We start from the raw sequence: 10,567 nt of genomic DNA on the forward strand, positions 1-10,567 counted from the left end.
CCATCCTTGCCGGCACCGCTGGCGTTGTTGGTTCTGTACAGAAAGACAAAAGCAAAAGTTTGTCCCTGTAGCCCAAATATAAAAGCTCTTTGTGCCGCAGTGAGCCCAATCTTTTATGATGTATGCATAATGACACGCATGGCGCGTTTTCCGAACCTGTATATATGCATTGCATGTAGGAGGCACCTCTGAAGCCCGAGAACCATATTTTTTGGTGTCCTGCCCAGAGAGTAGGTAACTCGAAAGCGTTGAGATGTTTTCCAGGGGAAAGAAAGAATGCATGTTCTTTTGCGGTTTAGACGGACAAAGCATTGTAGAGTACATTATGCAGTATAAGTCAACTGGCATTGAATAAATGGTATGCTACAGTTTATCGCAATGCTAGTCCAGAAGCCGCGGTGGCTCTACTCAGCTGCTGTCCCGAGAGACACGGGTTAAATTCCGGCCGCGGCGGTCGAATTTCATTGGAGGCGAATTCTAGAAGTCAGTGTACTGTGCGATGTGAGTGCACGTTAAAGAACCCCAGGTGGTCAAAGTTTCCGGAGCCCTTCACTACGGCGTCTCTCATAGCCTAAGTCGCCTTGGGATGTTAAACCCCACAAACGGAACTGTACCAAGCAATGCTAGTCCGACACTTTCTCGTAGGGAAGATCTGCAAGGCCATCTATTTTTCTCAAGTGACATGAACTCCGATGATGGCCACATGTGTCGTCGTACTCCTAAACAAGCATGCGACAAAAGGCTGTCCAGACGCATTGCTGACCCTTAGGTTTAACACCATTTCACAACCCTGCCTGACAGCAACCTTCTGAACCTGTCAGGGACCAAAACAGTAGCCGGTCGTCACATGGAGCCTCAATGTTCCAGGATGACTACTGTCAACTTGAGCGGCGTGAAAGGCTATCCTTTAGAGTAGGTACTCGCAAGCAGGCCCACAATAGTCGACTGCCGTCCCGTCTTTCTCTACGCGAAGCTCGTGCGTGTCACTACAAGAAGGTGTGCGTGTTGCAGTGTTGTGCAGTATTACAAGGCTGCCTTGGTTCATTACTCTGGCGTGTTGGAATGAATGCGCCCTTGTAGGAATGAAGGTGTGCCCTTGTAGCAAGGTACCATGTACCACTCTTGATATTCGAAGGTCCCTCTCGTCACATTCCTAGTCGAGGAGTAGCAGCAACCTTATCTACGAATTGAGCTAAAGTGGTTAAAGCTGAGCGGTCCGGCGCTCAGTTCCCTAGACCAATTATTTCACAGCAAAAATAGCAGCGAACTCGCATATATATTTTAGACCATGATGCTGAAATCGTGCTGGCCAGTATGCACGCAAGCAATTTTGCAGATACTCTATCAAATAAGTGCTGAAGACTGATGCTATTCGTCCACATGATTTCGATTTTAGACAGTTTTCTATGAACGCTTAGCATACCGTCAAATTCGATGCTGTAAATGTTTACTGCAAGTGTTCCACCCAGGGGGTGCAGCCTTGCTCTGCTGGGAACCGTCTCAGAATCTGTCTTAACCGGAAGCTTCCTTTTAAAGCTTAACATTTTTGGTGGTTAAGCTGGCATGTAAGCAGATCATCCCTCGCTCTGTAGAACAGAGCGCCCCTTGCTGGAGTTCTAAACTTAAGCTCCGCCATTCGGGGTAGTGCTAGCATAGTGGATTAATTCCCATATATGCAGAAGGTCATCCTCTACTTTAAATTCGGAGACCCCTGGGAGTTCTCGATGCACACGGCTCTTTGTGCAGTGCCATATATAATGAAAAAACCGCTTCGCTGTATTTATCGCCAAGTAATGCCTTGGCTTGACTGCTGTTCCGGAGTGTAGTGCTCTCAGCATGATTTGAGTGCTCCAGTGCCGATAATAACGCTCTTTAAACTCTCGTTTATTATCAGCGCACCGTGAGGAAAACAGCTCCTTCCCATTTCCCTAGCACTGATTTTCTTTTAACACAAGTGCAGTTTTCAAGAGAACGTACTGACCACATGTGGTCACCCGACTCCTTACCGCCATATGCTACATTCACTGTCCTTTGGAAAACAGTACTGACGACAATCCATTTTGTGTAGTACTGCGCATATAAATTTCGTCCACTACATATAAACAAGGTTCATCCTTATATCGCCTTTGTTTTCTGACCAATCGTTTTTTCCACTGTCATCTACCCATCTGCACTGTCCAAACATTCATCCACAACGTGTGCTTTAGACTGTGACGTGTTTCACCAGCTTGTACGGTGTTAAAGTACGCCAGCGCTCTGCGCAGTATGAAGAGAGGCGGATATGAACAGAAAAAGAGCGCTGGACATCGGCGACAGATTCGAACCAGTGCCAAGAGTTGAAGAAATATTTCCTCCTCTATAGGTGCCATTATGGCACGGCCGAACATTTTGTGCTCATCAACCAGCAGTCATACCTCTTCTTGAAACAGCATGAGGGACGCCGCCGTGAAGGGCTCCAGAAATTTTGACCATCTCGGGTTCTTTATAGTACACTATTTCGCTTCCATCAGAATCCGACCGCGGCGGCCGGGATCGAACCCGCGTCTTTCGGGTCAGCAGCCGAGTGCCATAACCACTGAGCCACCGCGGCAGATAGAGAGGTTTAAGACGCTACCTCTTGCGCTGTACGCCATATTTGTACAGAGAGTCCGATACTCACCACCGTCAGTTGGCTGAGTAGGTGCGCAGGCTGCCGTGGAACCACACCTGGACATGTTTTTCGTGCTGCGCAATGTGGGGGCGATGGAGCTGCGCGCGGGGCTCATTGCGCGAGAATGCCGTAGACGTGGAAGGCGCACGGAGTGCCACGGAGATCCATCGCGCGTCTCAGCGGGCTGTTTCCACGACAACCAAAAAGCGGCATCCACTCCCGCACCTGCAAGTGGGAAGGAATGTCAACACGTTTGTTAGACAGTAATTTGTCCGCGCCGAAGATTAGTGAAGAGCTCAAAAAGAGAAAACATTTCCCAGTGTTTTATGTGCCATCTGTGTAAGATATGCGCCTGGGAAGGCGGGAAGGGCATCTTTACTGGCAACAGTCGGCCGCGTAGGCGCTTAGAGATTTTAAGTTGTGCTGGTGACATTATACAGATTTTAAGGGTGATAAAGGATGGTAGCGGAACAAGGGCTTTGAGCGACGCCATATTAGAGGGCTAGAGATTAATCCGACACTGTGAAGAGCCCCCTTGCTACTGGGCCACTGCGGGGGGCTTAGGAAAAACAGTACAAAGAGCAGGGGGCCCAAATTAACCGGGACCCTTCAATGATGGTGCCTATTTTCCTGTTCCTTCCTTGAAATGCACTTCTACCTTCATCCCTTGCGTAAAGGCGCGGTTGAGGTGTCAGCCGAGAGGTGCATGGTTACTTCGCGTTTTATTTTCTCGTACGCACTTTATAGTTAATACAGAGACAAAAAAAGCCAACAAACGAGAAAAGAGCTTGACTGAGAGACACGACTATAACCCAACTCAAACCTTGTAGCTCTAGCAGCCAAAGATGTGTGCTTTCGCCCGATACTCTTAACAGAGACGCTAATGAGCGTAGCCCTAGTATAAACCAATCTTCGGCCATGTGGAAGGCATCGGACCACATGGATTTGCTGGCCCGCTAGTTCGGGTTTTAGTATTTGTTTACGGCGGTGGCAGAACTAGTCAACGATCGTCGTCATCATCAGCAACAACAGCCAAGCAGGTTACATGCATCGCAGGACTGCTGTCTGTTCCCAACCACAACCATGCAATCCTGCCTTGCAGCCCTGTGACCACCTAGTCTGCAAACATCCTGTGTTTTGTAGTGAATTTGGAGCATAACCAAATAGAGCCATGCCCCACCTAACGCAAGGTTTGTGAATTGTGTAAAATTTCTAACTGTTTAATAAAACAACTCATATGATAGGTTTGGTTCTTATGAAACTGTTAAAAAGACAGGAAGAGCCTAAGAAAGATGCGATTGGAGGTGTTCATTATGAGATTGCGAGCAACTTGTTCATAAGTGACTGGAGTTTGGTGCATGAAAGATAAATGCTTGACTGCTATTTCAAGCATCATGAACTTTAAGGGAAATCATTAATTTCAAGGACTATCACTAACTTGAAGGAATATCGTTAACTTGAAGGGCTATTTCATGACCTTGAAGGAATTTATGAACTTGAAAGTTATTATGAACTTCGAGCAATCTTTATGAGCGATGCTTATGCCTTGGATCCCTTGTTGTGGGCTTTTGTGTGTTATTTCAGGCTGTTTGCATTAGTTGTGGCTCTCGCTTTATTATGTATTATAATCAAGTAATGGTAAAACTGCACTACTCGTGTAGTCCTCTCTGTGTGCTTAATGCTTTAGCGCAGATAATACTTCCCTTGATTTTCTTGTTCATATTTTCCTCCAGAGCGACCAGGATAACATAAAGCTAAGGCGCAAAAATCTATGCGCACTGTGGCAGACAGCTTTCCCCCAGTTCCCCATCGCTACTGCGCTTTCAACATAAGTGCGGTTTTCAAGCGAGCGTACTCACCCGACTCCCTACCACACTGTGCTACATTTACCCTTTCGATGGCAGCCCTGATCGCCATCCCTTTTCTGTTATACTGCCGACATCAAGTGCGTACTCTTGATATAAGCATCATTACTGCCTGTTTGTTTTATAAACTACTGTCTTTCATGTCCCTGGACGTAATTTCCAGTAGAGCGACTTTCATTCACATCGTTCTTTAGACTATTCGTGTTTCACCTGTTTGCACGACCAACAAGACACCAACGTCCTGCACAATGTGAAAAGGAGCGGAAAATGTACACTCGACGTCAAAAGTAAATGGAAGGCGGCTTCGTTGCAAAAATCTAATTTCTGTAAATCTAAAGCATAATGGTCCATATTGTTGGTCCACAGTGGAACTCGCCCAATCGCAATTAGGCTGCACGTATGTGTTCACGGATGCATGAATTGGCCGGGGAATAATTAAATTATTCGTTAATATTGTTCTACATTTACCTCTGATGGCACCTGTACAGACAAAAGAAAGCTTGAAATCAGCGACGGGTTCAAGCAAACGCCAAGAGTCAACATGGCACAACCGCAGATTTCCTACACAAAAGCAAACAGCCACGCCGGCTTTTCAAAGAACAATAACATCCTTAAAGAATTAAAGCCGCGATGTCTTCCACTGTGAGCCATATTTGTACGGAGAACCAGATACTCACCACAGTCAGGTTGCTGACTTGCTGCCCGGGCTGCCGTGGCAGGCATACCTGGACATGTTCTTCGAGCTGAGCTAATATGGAGCGGTGGAGGGGCGCCTGAGGCTCCATGTGCGAGACTGGAGCAGACCCGGAAACCGCAGCGCCACGGAGATCCACCAGGCGCCTCTGCTGGCTGTTTCCATGACAACGAAGAAACAGCATCACGTTCAGGATCTGCAGGCGAGCAGGAAAGTTAGCTCGCTCTGTAGAATAGGTACCTGTCCCTGTCGATGATTAAGGAAAGCGACGAAACTTAAAACAGAGCACTTATAGCTGCCGATGAGTGTTTTCTAAAAAAATATTTCTGCGATAGACACTTCAGATAACAGCTTCAGGCAAACCGTGGCTGTGGCTCAATGGTTATGGCACTCTGCTGCTGATCCGGAATAAACACGCTGGATCCCGGCCGCGGAGGTCGAATTTCGAGAGGCGAAATTCTACAGGGCCATCCAATGTGCGATGTTAGTACACGCGAATGAGCCCCAGGTGGTCGGAGTTTATGGACCCCTTCACTACGGCGTCCCTCGTAGCCTCAGTTGCTTTGGGATGTAACACTCCATAAACCCATTAGGCTTCTTAATTATAACAAAGGCTTCTAGTGTAAGGTCTTGAACCTTAAAGCTTTGAAATGCCTTTGACCTAAGGGCCTTTACCGTGGTATCTGCGAGATTAGTAATAATTAGTAATCAAACATAGTTAATTAGCAGCCCACGATTACAGTCTGATGCTTTCACTTTCACAGAACGTAATTAGTGGCCTCCGTAATTTTAGCGCCCACCGATATCACACAAAGCAGGCGTGTTCTGTGCAATCTTCACGAGTTTGAAATTATACTAGAGCTATGGCACCTGTTGCTTTATTCCTTGCTGACTCCTTTCAACGTTTCCCTCACGACTTGGTCGTGGTGTCCACCAAGAAAATGATTTAATTTCAGCGGCTGTCCTCTCCTCAAAAGCAATTTTCAGATGCGCACAGAGTATTGACAAAGTTACTGCGCCTTTGCTTAAGAGAAAACCGATTTAACGTCAGGGTGGCTCAGTGGTTAGAGTTTGTTCAATCCGGCACGCGGAGGTCCCTTTTCTATGGATTCGAAGCGCAAAAGACGCCTATGTGCTGTGTGATTCAAGAGCGCGTTAAAGAATTCCCTCATGTGGTAGAAATGTTCCTCCTTCTACTATGGCGCTCATTTTGTTTTCCCAATGGCGGCGGCTGTGCGCTCCGGCTTGGGCGTGCGGGAGGAATGGCGCCAAGAGCGCGCAGCGCGCTGCCTCGGCTGCAGAGCTGGTTACGAGGGACAACGACGACCCCGTCATGAGGGACAAAGCGACTAAGGTTATGAAGGAGATTAGTCGTGAAGTGCTCCGGAAATTTCGACCACCTGGGGTTCTTAACGTGCACTGACATCGCACTGTACACGGGCCTCTAGATTTCGCCTTCACCAAAATTCGACCGCCGCTTCGGCCTCTCCTCAATCGCGGTACCAATCTTTCGTCTTTTACTAGTCAAGTTAAAGCCTGGCTAGTGGCAGGGATACGAACCATTGATCTATAATGGGAAAGCGCAAAACATCTTATCATGCGTGGCTCGGGTGTCCATGAAGATAAGCGAGCCCGTTACTGCGTCATTTCCTTTCCTCGAAAAAACAATTTTTGATATGTACATGAGGCAAGGCGTCGCGCCAAAAGGTCGGTGGCGTTCCATGGACTCCCTGGCACCGCTGCAACACTATGTCACGTTCTACTCTTAAAGACGAAGCTTAAAGGGATACTGAAGCAAAATCTGAAAATTGAACAAAAAGGCTGAATATAGATTCTCGGAATGTGATTACACCGAAATCTAGTCGTCACTGCGGATATTTTTCAGCGGATGGTTTTATTTTCGATGTTTTATGAGTGCGCGCCAAGTCCTCCCGGTCGGCGCGAGGTGGAAAGCGTGACGTCACGACACCCTCCCGCGGCGACAAATATGGCGGCGCCCTTCGATGCATGAAACCTCGCTTCGGACTGGTTTCGTCGTTATTACTGGCTTCTTCAGCACGTTCACAGGCCATAAATCGGCCACGTGTCTTTCGCTTCATCTCCTGTTGCACATAAGAAAACTTACGAGTAATAAATTTGCTTTATTTTTTATTTAGAGTGACGATTCTGGTCCCTTTAGGCTAAGAGGGGTGTCGGTTTGTTGACAACAATGCTTCCCCTCCTAACCACCAGACGGCGCCACTAGTCTGAACATCGTCGCGCTTCTATTTTAAAAGCGAGAATGCTAGAAATGGCACAAGGTCCGGAAAAAGTAGCTGCATTTAGCGGACGTAAGCGTGCATACGGTTATGGTATGTAGACAGCATCGATTAACATTTTGACATATCTGTGTACGCCGTGAGCAGACGACAGACATGGAAAAGCCGCGAGTAGCGATGGCAATCGTGCTTCTGCGGGAACGGTGGGCGCGCGGGTGTTATGACGTCTAGTTGCAGCTTCCACAGGCGGCCACCAGGTGCAACGATACGCCAATAAATCGCGAAAAAAAGCGTGTTATCCGCCTTTTTCGCTAAAATGCTTGTCATATTTATCAATTTTAGCAGTCAAGCTCTTGTTTACATGCAAAAGACCAGCTCCAAAAGTTTGGTTCAGTATCCCTTTAAGCGTGAAATCGAGAGTTGGACGAAGTATTCATATGGTCGGGGACAAAAATACAATAACTTAAGAAGAACGCCAACCAAAATGAAAAAGAACAAAAACCAAAATAACGACGTTTCGGCTCCCGTACGCGAGCCTTTTGGTCGGCGCGTCCTCCAAATTTTTTAGAGCGCAGCTCTTCGGCGTCCGTTCCTGGGTTTCGCGTCGTCGTCGGCGTCGGCGTCGGCCTCGTAACCAGCTCCGCCCCCAATGTCATGCTTTTCAATTGGTCGAAATGCTCGTGACGTCACAGTGCGCGAATTTCAAATGGGGCCAATTGTACTTTGGCTAGTAACCATGCAACCAATCAAAGGGATCGTATAGTGATGCTGCAACTAAGTTGGACTGAGTTTAGTTAATTGCTTAATTAATCAATTAGCCTAATTAATATAGAGGAGAATGAAGAGGTCAGAAGAAAAGAAAAGAAAGACGCGCGCCGCAGCGACAACAGCGTCCGCGGAAGGAGACGCTGCTGAAAAAAAAAACAAGTACGAAGCCGCGTTCCCTCCACCACCACGCACTTCCCCACTCAGTAAGACGGTGCTCGTTTCATATACATTGTGTCGAACATTCTAGACAGTTCCAACAATTGACAGGTTAATGACAGAACACGATGGATAGAAATGCAATAATGTAAATATGAAATAGCCTAATTAACCTTTCTAGTTAGACCGCATAAATCTATAAAAACGAGTACGAAATTGGTCGAGTTGGGGAATCGAACCAGGGTCTCCGGAGTGCGATACGAGTACGCTAGCCACTCCGTAATGCCAGCTGAATGGTTTGGAATGAACAAAGGCGTGTCTAGCTAATACGGCGTCTTCGTTCACTCCCATCTTCCCCCTTCCCCTTACGGCGAGGTGCAGGTGTCCACTCAGATATGCGCGAGAGATACATTTCCTTTCTTCAAAAAATAAATTAACCGTCCAGCAAGGCGTACAGCCGAATTGGCGATGGCGTTCTGTGGACTCCCTGGCAGCGTTGCAAGACGCTGTCGCGTTCCACTCTTACAGGCGAAGCTTAACATGTTAACCACACATCAGTAACACACGCAGACAGCCAATGGACGCGTCATTCGCTGGCAGCACTTGATTCATCATTCACAACCACATTCTTAACGTACGCTCCCTTGCCGCACATGCCAAGGACGTACACCACGATCACATTCTGCGCCATTCCTCTGTACTTTGCTTTGCTGAAACCTGGATGGATCCCGAAGAGCCTCTCGAAATCATAGATTTCCTATACTGCTGTGGTGCTCGCAGAGACCACAACACAGCGGCGGGAGTCGCTATCTACTTGCGCACAGGTCTCTCTGCAATACCAGTCGAAATGTTTGGCACGTCACATGAACTTGGCGAACTGTGCGCCGCAAAGTTGCCAACGGCTTGCTGGTAGTAGCTGCCTACTTCGCCCCTACCGCACTCACGAAAGACGTCGTGCACTTCCTGCAACTCGCATTAACCGTCCATCGATCCACACCGATGTTAGTAGTGGGGGACTTTAATGTTGACATAAAGACAAACAGCAATTTCCTAACACTTATGCGGGAGAACATCCCGTTCCTCTCGCTCGTAACGCGTCCCACGGCTGTGACAACCTCGCGAGGCACTTGTATAGATCTCGTCTTTGAGAATCAAGCATTGGTGTACCAAGTCGAACATATATCAGTCTATTTCTCCGACCACAAAGCTTCCTTCATGACTGTCAAGAACTGTTAGTGGAATCTTTGTTAAAGGAATACGTGTGAAAAATAAAAAAAAACTCTGTGATAGCGCATACATGCGTTGCTCGATTTCTTTGCCTCAATCTATCGAAAAGGTGAAACAGCTTTTTGCTGCGCTCAAATTTCGCATTAGGAAGTAACGTAATCGTCGGTAATTTTTTTATACCATTTAGTCCATTTAGTCACATGGCACCCATAAAATCAAATTAGAAAGTACACACCTACAAGGACAAGGAAGACGTCCCACTAAACAAACAAAAATCAAAACAATCTATAAAACATATGATGATTATGCTGCAGTTGTGCCTTCACTATGTCGCTTGCCTTGTAGGCAGACGCCGTTCTGCGGACGGCGTTGCATCTGCCCCCTGAACAATTTGTACCATCGCGTCGAACACCCATCGCGTCGAAAACCCAAACTTTCACTACGTTTGTTCATGCTGCGTCGCGATGCGAACAGAAGTCGAGAACGTCAGTAAGGATTCCTGTAGCAAGACTTTCACGGACTAGCTGAAACGCGACTCCCATAAAGTGGTCGCGAAGAATCTTCAGACGCGGCATAGTTTCCCGCGTTCACTAAGTAACGCAGAGCTGTACCACACTCGGAACCTCACCCCTGGCTCGTGTCGTATGCTTTAAAAACGTTGCCGCTCGGTGACAACGCGTGACGATGTGGAAATGCTTGCTTTACAATGGCGACCACCATGATTTTCAAATGGGGCGTCCTCGCCCACTGCGTTCGTCATCGTTAAAGGTAGATGAGTAGCCTTTCCTGTATAATAAATGCGTCTGCCCTAGTAATAGAGGTGGTATCTTGACCCTCCTTGCAGCGACAGGCATGTTTGAAACTTCTGGTACCAACCAGTGAGACCACGGAACATCGGATCGCCCAAGCCACGATAAGAACGCCGATGGCGGCTGCATGTTGAATCTCC

The sequence above is a fragment of the Amblyomma mixtum genome, chromosome 4 (genome assembly GCF_055824585.1).
Source record: "Amblyomma mixtum isolate Tamu chromosome 4, ASM5582458v1, whole genome shotgun sequence".
Taxonomy (NCBI): Eukaryota; Metazoa; Arthropoda; class Arachnida; order Ixodida; family Ixodidae; genus Amblyomma; species Amblyomma mixtum.